Genomic DNA, 11,845 nt, shown 5'->3' on the forward strand with positions numbered 1-11,845 from the left:
ATTATATTTCATGGATTAATCTTCATTTTCGGCGTTAGATTATTGATTTTTCAAGAAGAAATTGGAAGAAATTTCTGTAATTTCACAAAACAAATTTTCGAGTTTTGAATACTGATTCGGAGTCGGATTTGAATGAAATAAGTATGGTTGAACTCATAATTGAATGAGTTGTCGGATTTTATGAGTTTCGTCGGGTTTGAAGACGTGGGCCCCACTGCCAACTTTTCGAACGGAGTTGAGAATTTTTATAAATTGTTAATTTTCAAGCATTGGAGTATACATTTTGATTGGTCTGCATGGTTTTGCATAGTTTTGGATCGACAAGCATCGATTTGAGGTGTTAGAGTGGCGTTGGAGCCGGCTATGGAACTTCGGACCGAGGTAAGTCTCTTGTCTAATCTTGTAAGAGGGAATTTACCCCATAGGTGATTTAAATTAATAACTGTTGCTAATTGTGGGGGCTACGTACACACAAGGTGATGAGAGTCCGTGCGTAGCTACTAATTATGCTATGTCCAGGTAGTTTAGGACTCAAATCATGAATTACTTATAATAATTGCATCCTTTATTTAATTAAAGTACTGGAATTATATTGAAAATTGTTAGAGAAAATGGTAAAAGACCGAAATTTCATTTACTTGAATTTTTGTGCAAATGACTTGACTGTTAATAGAAATTGTACATCCTTATGTGTTAGCCTTATAATAACTTCTCATTCCGGGGGTTCATAAGAAAATGTCCTCCTTTGTTGTGGAGCGGGCCGAATGCCTCATCATTATAAATGCATCTATGGATCATGCCGCACGTCCCTCAATAATGTACACGACACTCTGGATCGGGCTGTACGACATCAGCAGAAATCGTACTTAATAATAATAACTACACCCTATTGCAGCTTGTGAAGCTAATTGATTAATTAGAAATTATTTAATTTGAAAGAATTATTTATTCCCGTTTGTTAAGAAGATTATTGTTATTCACATAAACCATGTCTATTTAAATATTTCTATTTTAATATTATTGACCCATAGTGAGTGTCAAAGTCGACCTCTCGTCACTACTTCTTCGAGGTTAGACTTGATACTTACTAGGTACATATTGTTTACGTACTCATGCTACCCTTGCTGTACTTTTTGTGCAGGATCTGAGATAGGAACCTTAGGCAGACCTACCGGTGCGCACCCACGCTATCCCGAGGCCTAGTAGTGAGCTGCTTCTCCTAAGTCATTCCGCAGCACCTAGTGTCTCCCTTTGTATTTGTTTTCTGTCTATTTTGTGTTCATACAGTATTTTGGATTTCTTTTGTATAATGTACTAGATGCTCATATACTTATGACCCACGGGTTTTGGCACACACACTAGTTTAATTACTCAAAAAATTATTAAAGGAAATAATATATATTTAATTTACTAGTTGGCTTGCCTAGTTGTGAGGTTGGGCGCCATCACGACCTATAGGTGAAATTGGGTCGTGACAACATGGTATCAGAGCTCTAAGTTCACGTAGGTCTCACAAGTTATGAGTAGGCCTAATAGAGTCTTGCGGGTCGGTACAAAAACATTTGTACTTATCTTCGAGGGGTTACAGGGCTGTTAGGAGCATTTACCTTCTTGATTTTCTCATCGTGCGGTTTGATTCCATTGAGGCTTGTGCCTTTATTTCCTTCCTACTCATTATTATATGATGTTGAGCGCTTGTGTCAATTGGGCAACGAGGAGTTTCAGTGGTATTACAGATGTGGAGCAAGATGTTTCTCCCTGCGTATTCAAACAAGTTATTATCGTCTTCTTGCGAAAGGCAGTTCTGTCACTTCAGCTTAGTATCGATATTTCCTATGGCTTTGAGGCTATACACAGTGTTGGTGTAATGGTAGGGTACCTGTCTACATGTCAAGCTAGTGAATGACTCGAAAGGAGGATTTCTCAGTGCATGATTTAAAGCTTCAGTATTTAATTCCAGCAAAGGAAACGCGATTGGACTATGAATGTTCAGGTTTGGGTTGATGGAGTAACAAGACTTTGTATTTTCGAGCGTGGTGCAATTTTCATTGTGCTGCGTCATCGTCGTCCTTGTTTGAACGCATTTTCGGTTTGCCGGTGCTAGGGTCTTTTTGATTTCGCCTTTGGGGCGGGGTGTTGTGAAATGGTGCCTAAGCTGCAGTGTTCAGCAGTTCAGGGTCGAATTGGTATTTCTAATGTGACGGCTCGAGGAAAATGATCTTCCAGGAGGCTTAAAACTGGTAGCAATTCATTAACTCAGATTTACAGAGATGGATTTTGATTTGATACAACACTGGGTAACGAAGAATGAGGGAGGACATGGGGAGGTGTCTTGCGATGGTTGATTTACTAGTAGGTCAAGTATGAGAAACGGAAGTCGGAAAGTTGCTTAAAGGATATGGTTTGACCGGAGTGGGAGAGGCAGAGTAATATGTGGATTCTATGGTAGGATAGCCACGTACCTTGAGAAAGTGTTGAATGGTTTGGAAATCACAATGGAAGGTGATTTGGTCTACGTATCTTATTGGGAATGATGGTTACTGTACGGAGAAAGGTTTAATGCGGCCGAAGGGGGTTGCTTGAAATGGAGAGCGGTGTGAAGATATGATTATCATTTCAGATGCGATATGACTTGAGTTTGGATGATATTGTTGAACTCACAGTTGATGTTAATAGGGAATGAATAGATTTGTACAGCTGGTGGACGAGTATGGGCTCAGGGGCATTTACGGATTTCGTGGTAGTTGTACCCCGTATGACATCGTGGGAAGATGTCGGTAAAGAATTTCACAGGTGCTTTATCTCCTATGAGCAAGATATCAGTGTGAGATCATGGTAATTGAGAAGGAGGAATCATTTGGGGGCTCAACATTTTGTGATTATAGCTTAAAGCTAAGTGAGGGAGCCTCATCGTCTATGATTGGATCACGTGGTTGTCTGCTTGTGCGGGTTCTGGCTATTGGTGCATTGGTGAACTATTTATGACTAAGAAAAGAAAAACATCAGGAGTAATTCGAGCAAGGAACTTAATAAATATGTGCAAAACTCCGTCTTATCGATTCAGGTGCAGGTTTTAGGAAGACTTAGAGTCTTTGCTTCTTATGGATGTAATGCGCAAGGAAAAGTATCCATCCAGTTGCTTCTTTGAGAGGGTATTCATGTGCTAGCAGAGCAATGAAGTTTGGTTATATTTGATACCGGGTCAGAGTGGTTGACTTTTAAAAATGGTCCAGTGAGTTATAAATTTAAGTCTAGTACCTAAGGATTTCGGGTCCGTTGTGTGGTTAAGGATCGAGTTTCTGCAGTGGATTATGAACGGGACTTGGAGTGTTCTATGTTATCGTCGGGTATGTGGTGCAGTATTGGAGGAAAGGGAGAAATAACTTTGGATTTGCGGGAGGTTAGGTAGAATGAGTATACCAGTTGAAGATGCTAGTGTGTGTGTAAAGAGGTATGAGATAATTCATGGGTATTGAGACAATGTGGTCTTGTGATTTGGGTCACTCAGGATGAGTGCGGATTGAGTTTGTTATGTTGTGAATGGAGCTATTATATTTCTAAGTCAGGTCAAGAGTAAATTGAAAGAAGTTGGGTAGGTTAGTAATGGTTGAATCGGCATGATTGTGTCAATGGTTAGTTCCTTCGGTGTGTGAAGTTATATGGGTGATTTGTGGATGTATGTGCGGGCTTGACAGCCCCATAACCTGATTGATTTGGGAGGTATTTGATCCAAATGGCCTTGTTGTGTAAATAGACTCCGTAAGAGTGATGGCGGTTCAGATCACGACTTGAGGTTGTATTTTCTATGGTTTGGGAATTTAGTTGCATGTTGCATTGGGTCTTTTGAAATGAGCTAAGTGAAAGGCTTTCTAGCCAGTGAAATGTTCATTCTACTAGTAGTTCAAGGGTTATGGTGAATACGTGTATTATTGCGTAGCGGCATGATAAATACGGTGAGCGGTATGGAAATTGGAAGTTGAGGATCAAGGTTGCGATTTGGTTTAGATAAGAATGTCACAAGCTCGGAGGAGCGGGGGAGGATTTTAGATGTCCAGTGTATAGTGGCACTATTGTCGGGCAGTCGGAGAATGGTCTATGTTGGGGTAGTAGTGTTGGGTTATTGAAATATGAATGCTTGGCTAGTACTGTAGAAATAGCATGGTCGGTGGCCATTAATGTTCAGATTTGGCTGCCTGATGCGAAAGGTTGTGGGAGTATATCCCACGGGAAGATCGTATAAGTGTGACGTGTTAGTTATTTGATTTTTGGGGAATCAAAATCGGGTATGGAGATTATGGTACTATCGTTAATGTGAGAGTTTGTGCCCGGAAGGCGCTTCGTTCCTTTGGTTGTGAATTGTGAGAGTTACACCGGATTGAGATAGCTTGATTATTTGCCCATGTGTTGAGGTCCCGTGTAGCTTGCAGTGTTATATGAGCAGGATAGCTCTCGAGATGCAGGTCGTATATCGCACCTTATTTATGCTTGGGTTTTGCAGCGTATGACGCTATCCATCTCCCCAGGATTGTACTTTCGCACTGGGCGTGCTTGTGGTTGATATTCGCTATTTCGTGAGTATAAGCGTTACAGCTTGATGCATGTTCTCTTCTTGATTGTTATGTGTGGATCGGGTTACATGCCGCAACAATGTCACATTGGATCGGGTTGCATGCCGCAACAGTGAGATGTTGAGTACGGTTCTATATATTTGTTTCTATGTATTTTGTTTCTCATTCATTAAGGAGAGTTCATAGCGTCTATTTGACCGTTTTATTTGTTACGCGGGCAGGGAAGTTCCATTCCAGAGTTCTCTTTTTCTTATGTATCACATTTAAGTTTGTAGCCGTTAGCGCATGGTTGGCGTCATACGAGATCTTGGTCAGTGTTTGAGGTGGCTCATTGCCTGGGTAGCTTATACTATGTAAGACAAGACTATTGGACCTGAAATCAGTGCAATCAGATTTATACAAGGTATATTAAAGAGAGGATATCGTTATTCGGTTCAGGATGAGGTTATGGTCCTTGTAAGGAGAAGCGACTCATGATTTGATTGATTCAGCAGGTTGTTATGAATTTCTACATATCTTCTCTGTCATGGCAGTATGGTGAGGATTGAATCCGGGCTTATTTGTATTACGAGGTGTATTGCGGGCATCAGATTCGTAAATTTTCAGCTATTGTGGTTAAGGAATGTTATTATGGGCAACCGACTTATGTAGTGCGTGGTGTGATTTTTGCATAGATTCACAATTGTGTTTTAGCACAGTGTATAATGATTGATACGGTGTTCGTATGTTAGTATCAGGTATTGCAAAGAAATTCGGAGGTTGGAATTTGGTTCTAAGGTTTATAGATTGAATAAAAGAGAGGACCTTCAATCTGACTCGAGCTGAGGTGCAAAACTGGAATTGTGATGGCACGGGTAAGTACACAAGGTGTTAAACAGTGATTTTGGACAACTTCGGAGCAATTTCTAGCACGTTCGAGGACGAACGTATGTTTAAGTGGCGGAGAATGTAACGACCCGACCGATCGTTTTGAGCTATAGCACGTCGTTCGGCAGTTTGAGGCCTGGAGTAGCTTCACTTCAGGTATTATGACTTGTACGTGTGATTAGAATCGAATTTCGGGAGGTTTGGAGTTGATTTGGGAAGAAAATTCTAAATTCAGAAGCTTTAAATTGGAAGAATTGACTAAGGTTTGGATTTTTAGTAAATGACCTCGGAATCGGGATTTGAAGGTACCAATAGGTCTGTATGATGATTTCGGACTTGGGCGTATGTTCGAGTCGAGTATCGGGTGGCCCGAGAGTATTTCGGCACCTATTACTGAAGGTTGGCATTTTTAAAGTTTAAGAAATTTCTAAGTTTGGGTTGAAGTGAATTTTGATGTTATCGATGTCCGTTTGGGATTCCGAGCGTGGGAATAGCTCCGCATGGTGATTCTGGTCTTAGGGGCGCATTCGGATGTTGATTTGGAGGTCTGTAGGTCATTTCGGGGTCATTTGGCGAAAGTTGGAAAATTAAGATTTTTGGGAAGTTTGACCGAGAGTGGAATTTTGATATCGGGGTCGGATTCCAATTCCGGAAGTGGGAGTAGGTCCGTAATATCAATTATGATTTGTGTGCAAAATTCGAGGTCAATCAGAATTGATTTGATAGGTTTCGGCGTCGAATGTAGAAGTTTGAAGTTCTAAAGTTCATAAAGCTTGAATTGAGATGAGATTCGTGGTTTTGATGTTGTTTAATGTGATTTGAGGCCTCGAGCAGGTTCGTGTTATGTATTGGGACTGGTTGGTACGATTGGACGGGGTCCCGGGGGCCTCGAATGTGATTCGGGGTGGTTCCGGACCAAGTTTGGGTGTTTTGATATTACTGGTTGCTGGTTCTTGTGTTGTTCTTTGCCTTCGCGAGGAGCCTCTCGCGTTCGCGAAGAAGGATTTTGCTGCTGGGACTTTGTTCTTCGCGTTCGCAAAGAGGCTCTCGCGTTTGCGAAGAAGGAATTTCTGTTGTGCGTCGTCTGACTTTGGAAGCTTATATCTCACAATCTATAACGAATTTGGGGATGATCCAAAAATACAAATTGTAGCCCTTGGTGTCTAGTTTTCAGAAGTGTAAACCATTTATCATTTGGAGTTGTGTACAAAAAGCTATTGTAGATAAACTATAGGCTGTCTAGTAAGTATTGGGAATTCTCTGCTGCACAGGTCTAAATTGGGATGCTTATATCTCGCAATCTATAAGGAATTGGGAGATGATCAACATATGCAAGTTATAGCCCTTGATTCTAGTTTCCAGAAAGTTAAACCATTTGTGATTTGGAGTTTTGTACAAAAGGTTATGACCATTATACTAGAGGCTGTCTAAGAAGAATTTGAAAATGGCTTTTGAGAATTTTGTTCATCACGAACGCTATGGGAGGCTCGCGAATGCGAAGAAGGAAGTTGGGGCAGTGTTATAGGTCCTCTATTTCGGACATTTGAGCCATTATTTCGTATTTTTAGTTGGAAACCTCGGGATTTAGCGATTTTGGAGAGGAATTTCACAACAAAACTTGGGGTAAGCATTCTTGACTCATTTGTGATTATATTTCATGGATTAATCTTCATTTTCGAAGATTATTGATTTTTCAAGAAGAAATCGGAAGAAATTTCTATAATTTAACAAAACAAATTTTCGAGTTTTGAATATCGATTCAGAGTCGAATTTGAATGAAATTAGTATGGTTGAACTCGTAATTGAATGTGTTGTCGGATTTTGTGATTTTCCTCGGGTTCCGAGACGTGGGCACCACTGCCAACTTTTCGAGTGGTTTGAGAATTTTTATAAATTGTTAAATTTCAAGCATTGGAGAATACATTTTGATTGGTTTTCACATTATTTTGCATAGTTTTGGATCGACAAGCATAGATTTGAGGTGTTAGAGTGCGTTGGAGCCGGCTATGGAACTTCAGACCGAGGTAAGTCTCTTGTCTAATTTTGTAAGAGGGAATTTACCCCATAGGTGATTTAAATTAATAATTGTTGCTAATTGTGGGGGCTACTTATGCACGAGGTGACGAGAGTCCGTGCGTAGCTACTAATTATGCTATGTCCAGGTAGTTTAGGACTCAAATCATGAATTACTTGTAATAATTGCATCCTTTATGTAATTAAAGTACTGGAATTATATTGAAAATTGTTATAGGAAATGGTAAAAGACCGAAATTTCATATACTTGAATTTTTGTGCAAATGACTTGACTGTTAATAGAAATTGTACATCCTTATGTGTTAGCCTTATAATAACTTCTCATTCCGGGGGTTCATAAGAAAATGTCCTCCTTTCTTGTGGAGCGGGCCGAATGCCTCGGCATTATAGATGCATCTATGGATCGTGCCTCACGTCCCTCGGCAGTGTACACGACACTTTGGATCGGGTCGTATGACATCGGCAGAAATCGTGCTTAATAATAATAATTACACGATACCTTGACATCCTATTGCATCTTGTGAAGCTAATTGATTAATTGAAAATTATTTAATTTGAAAGAATTATTTATTCCCGTTTGTTAAGAAGATTATTGTTATTCACATAAACCATGTCTATTTAAATATTTTTATTTTAATATTATTGACCCATAGTGAGTGTCAAAGTCGACCTCTCGTCACTACTTCTTCGAGATTAGACTTGATACTTACTGGGTACAGTTTACATACTCATGCTATGCTTGCTGCACTTTTTGTGCAGGTGCAGGATCTGAGAGAGGAACCTTAGGCGGACCTACCAGTGCGCACTCACGCTATCCCGAGACCTAGTGGTGAGCTACTTCTCCTGAGTCGTTCCGCAGCACCTAGTGTCTCCCTTTGTATTTATTTTCTGTCTTTTTTGGGTTCAGACAGTATTTTGGATTTCTTTTGTATAATCTACTAGATGCTCATATACTTGTGACCCACAGGTCTTGGCACATACACTAGTAGAATTGTATATTAAGTATTTTTCTTGGTTTTATTTAATTGGAACATTTTATATTTTTCTTAAATCTTGCAAGTAAGAAGAGTTTAATTACTCGAAAAATTATTAAAGGAAATAATATATGTTTAATTTACTAGTTGGCTTGCCTAACTGTCAAGTTGGGCGCCATCATGACCTATAGGTGAAATTGGGTCGTGACAAGTTACCTACTCCAAAGCGGGGTTTATGTATGTCTGTACATATCCCTTTATTTTGGGTCCGTTCTCCTTGTGGTCGAGTGAAGGACTAGACCCAATAATTCTGGAATTTTGTTACCGGTACCAGGTCTGCTTGGCACGAGTAGGCCCATCCATATGGCGTACGGTGTCCTGCCTTCTTCATTTGTGCATCGAGACCGGGGAAACCCTAACTCTTGCACATATGATAAATCTTTACTCCCCAAAACTTTTCTGTAGGGGAGTGTTAAACTTTAGCAAGCATGGCCACCACGCTCTTCTCACTAACGTGGATGATGATGACGATCGTGTATAGATGGAGGGTTTCGTTGTTATTGCTACCAGGGACATCATCCCAATCACAACTCCATATTTCCCCGAATCTTGGAATCTTTTCCTTAAGTCTTCAAGTGTCTATTTCTTTTCTTTGCGAAAAGTTAATTTCTTGCTTTGTTGTTTTAGTACTCCTTTCGTTTTAGCTTCTCATTGAGAACCATCACAGGTTCACGGTCTGTACCGATGGGTTCAGAAAATTCTAGATATAACAGCTCTGGAATCCCGTTAATGGAAGGAAATGGCTCCCAAATACGGGTGGAGATCCAAGAACCATAGTGAGAAAAACACCTCTTTCGTTCAATCTTATTTGTGTGAAACAATTTATGAACAATTTACTAACCATCTTTTTGCTTGTACAGGCTTCAACGGGGTTTTGTCGCGTGCCCCGACATCGATGCTCTTGATGACCCCGAGGAAGCCGAGCGGGTACTACATGCCCTTAACCGGAGCAGGGCTCGTGGATCTGCTCGAGACTCCGGTGAGAGTGCCTCCTCTCGGAGTCCCTAGCCCAAAAATAATAAATCGAAGAGGAGACGTTCCTCTTCGGTTGGGACTCAGGAGAAAAGAATAAAGGGAACACCAATCGAGTCGGCCATAGTGGTCCTCGATGATGAAGAGGCTTTCCTTTAAAGAGGAAAAAGGTCCTCATCAACTCAACCGGATGCTCAGCCGGGGAAAGCTCCAAAATCCATCGTCAGAGGAAGTTTAAGAGCTCTGGGGTAGATGTGTTTCGTTGAAATGTTGATTCTCATTTTCCTATCCTTGATGATGCTCCCCGTCTGAGGAGTTTGGCCCCTGACTTTTCTCTGTCACCGACTGCTGAGCCGGCCACAACTACTGCCCCCTCCGTCCAGCTGCCTCTTCGCCATCTACACTAACAACTTCCTATTCATCGACACCAGTTATTCCTTCTCCGCCAGCACCGACTGCTTCTCCTCTACCTGCTTCAGCCGAACAAACAGGGAATGCCACCCCTCCATGATCTCCCAACCATGGAAACTTAGGAAATAATTACTTGGCACCTTCCCAAGATCCACGTGGAATGCGAAACACAAATCTTTCAGTTTCGAAGAGGTACCATATTCTCTCCAAGCCGGTGGAGCTTGACAATTACCTGAAGTCGCTGGCTTCAGTGAAAGACTGGAAGAAGATGGACTTCCTTTCGAGGGAATGCCTCATAAATAACAACATGCATTGCTCAGTACAAATAACAATCTCACTCTTTTCCTCATTCTTTCAATTTATGTTTTGAAGTAATAACCTAGGTTTTATTCCTTCTTCATACCAACTTTCTTGCCTCCGAGGTCTGTAGAGGTTGATTCTGGACAAGCAAGAGCTTGCTTCATAACGAGAATAACTTTTGGATAAGAGGAATCAGCTTGCTGAGAGCCTCCATATGCTGGAGGTCAAAGTGGATCAAATGGATGAGCTCGAGGCTCGACTGCAACAGTCCGAGCAAGACAGGACGGTTCATAGTCAAGAAGTCGCCCAGCTACACGTGAACCTCAAGGAAGTGAAGACTAAATGGGCCGAGCTTCACGATGTTGTGACTGCTGCCGCCGAGCGTGAGTCTGTCTTCATGGAAAAAGTTAACAACTTGGAGGCTCGCTTACGTGTCAAAACCGACGAGGTCGCTGCTGCCGAAGAGAGGAGGGCCAAAATGGAAGAGAGGCTTAAGAGAGTCATAGAGAAAAACCGGCTTCACTCAACTACCAATGTTGAGCTTGATTCCAGACTCAGAGCAATGAAAGCTGAAAATGAAGAGCTCCAGGCCAAAGTTGACAATCTCCGAGCAAAACTCCAGAACCAAGAAGACTCCCTTGTCTTCGAGAAAACCTACGCCATGTATCATATGAAGAGGAAGACTCTAGAGGAGGCCAAATAAGGCATTTCCAATATCGGTGATTGCCAATATCGATGACCTAAGGGGAGACCGAAGAGGATGAAGGCCCCGAACCGGCAACGGAACAACCTTCTTCCACCAGGGATAATGTATAATTTTTTTCTTTTATTTTTGTAATTATGCCAAAACCTTTTACTAGATTTGGCACTTTAATAAATAAAAGAACTTTTTGCTTAAGTGTATTGCAAAAATATTATTCTTATGTTTAATTGATAAAGCTTCGGGAATATCTTTGCATCTGATAGCTTTTGATTCCGGCATAAACACTTCCAGAATATACCCTTTACTATGGAGTTTCATAAGAGAGGGCCCTTATGTTTACGGTGCTCTTGAAAATGACGTCTCTTGTTCATTACGGCACAAGCATTTGAAGTTTTTGTTAACTCAGATGATAAAATAAATTAACTTATCATTTAGACAAGAAATAAGATAAGAATAAAAGGACTTTGATTTATTCTCTCTATCTTTAAAAGTATATTTACATAAACATTCATTTACTTAAGTAAATAAATTTGCCAATACATATGGCTAAATTGTACAACTTATTTCTATGAGACTAATCATGTAGTCCCCGGTCCTGATAAGACATTGATCCAGGTTCTAACAGTCCCCAGTCTGTGTAGCACTCTTGGTGCCGTAACATATATTACATCCCCCAGTGTTCGAATGTTATTTATGAGAATTTGAACACTGGAAGTCTTGCATTCATCGAAGGTTTTTTCCTTTGTTTTATACGTTATACTTCTGCTTCATCGGTGGAGACAACTTATGAACGGTTAAATAATATGTTTGAGTTTTGGGAGGCATTCACCATCGAGCCAAATATTATTTAACCATCGACAAGCTATTTACCACACGAGCTCATGGTCGTCGATCCCATCGGTGGAAGAACTTTAGTGATCTTACCTTCGTAGTATGCTTTACGTTCTTGCCTCGTT

The sequence above is a fragment of the Nicotiana tomentosiformis genome, chromosome 8, assembly GCF_000390325.3.
Source record: "Nicotiana tomentosiformis chromosome 8, ASM39032v3, whole genome shotgun sequence".
In the NCBI taxonomy this organism is placed as follows: Eukaryota; Viridiplantae; Streptophyta; class Magnoliopsida; order Solanales; family Solanaceae; genus Nicotiana; species Nicotiana tomentosiformis.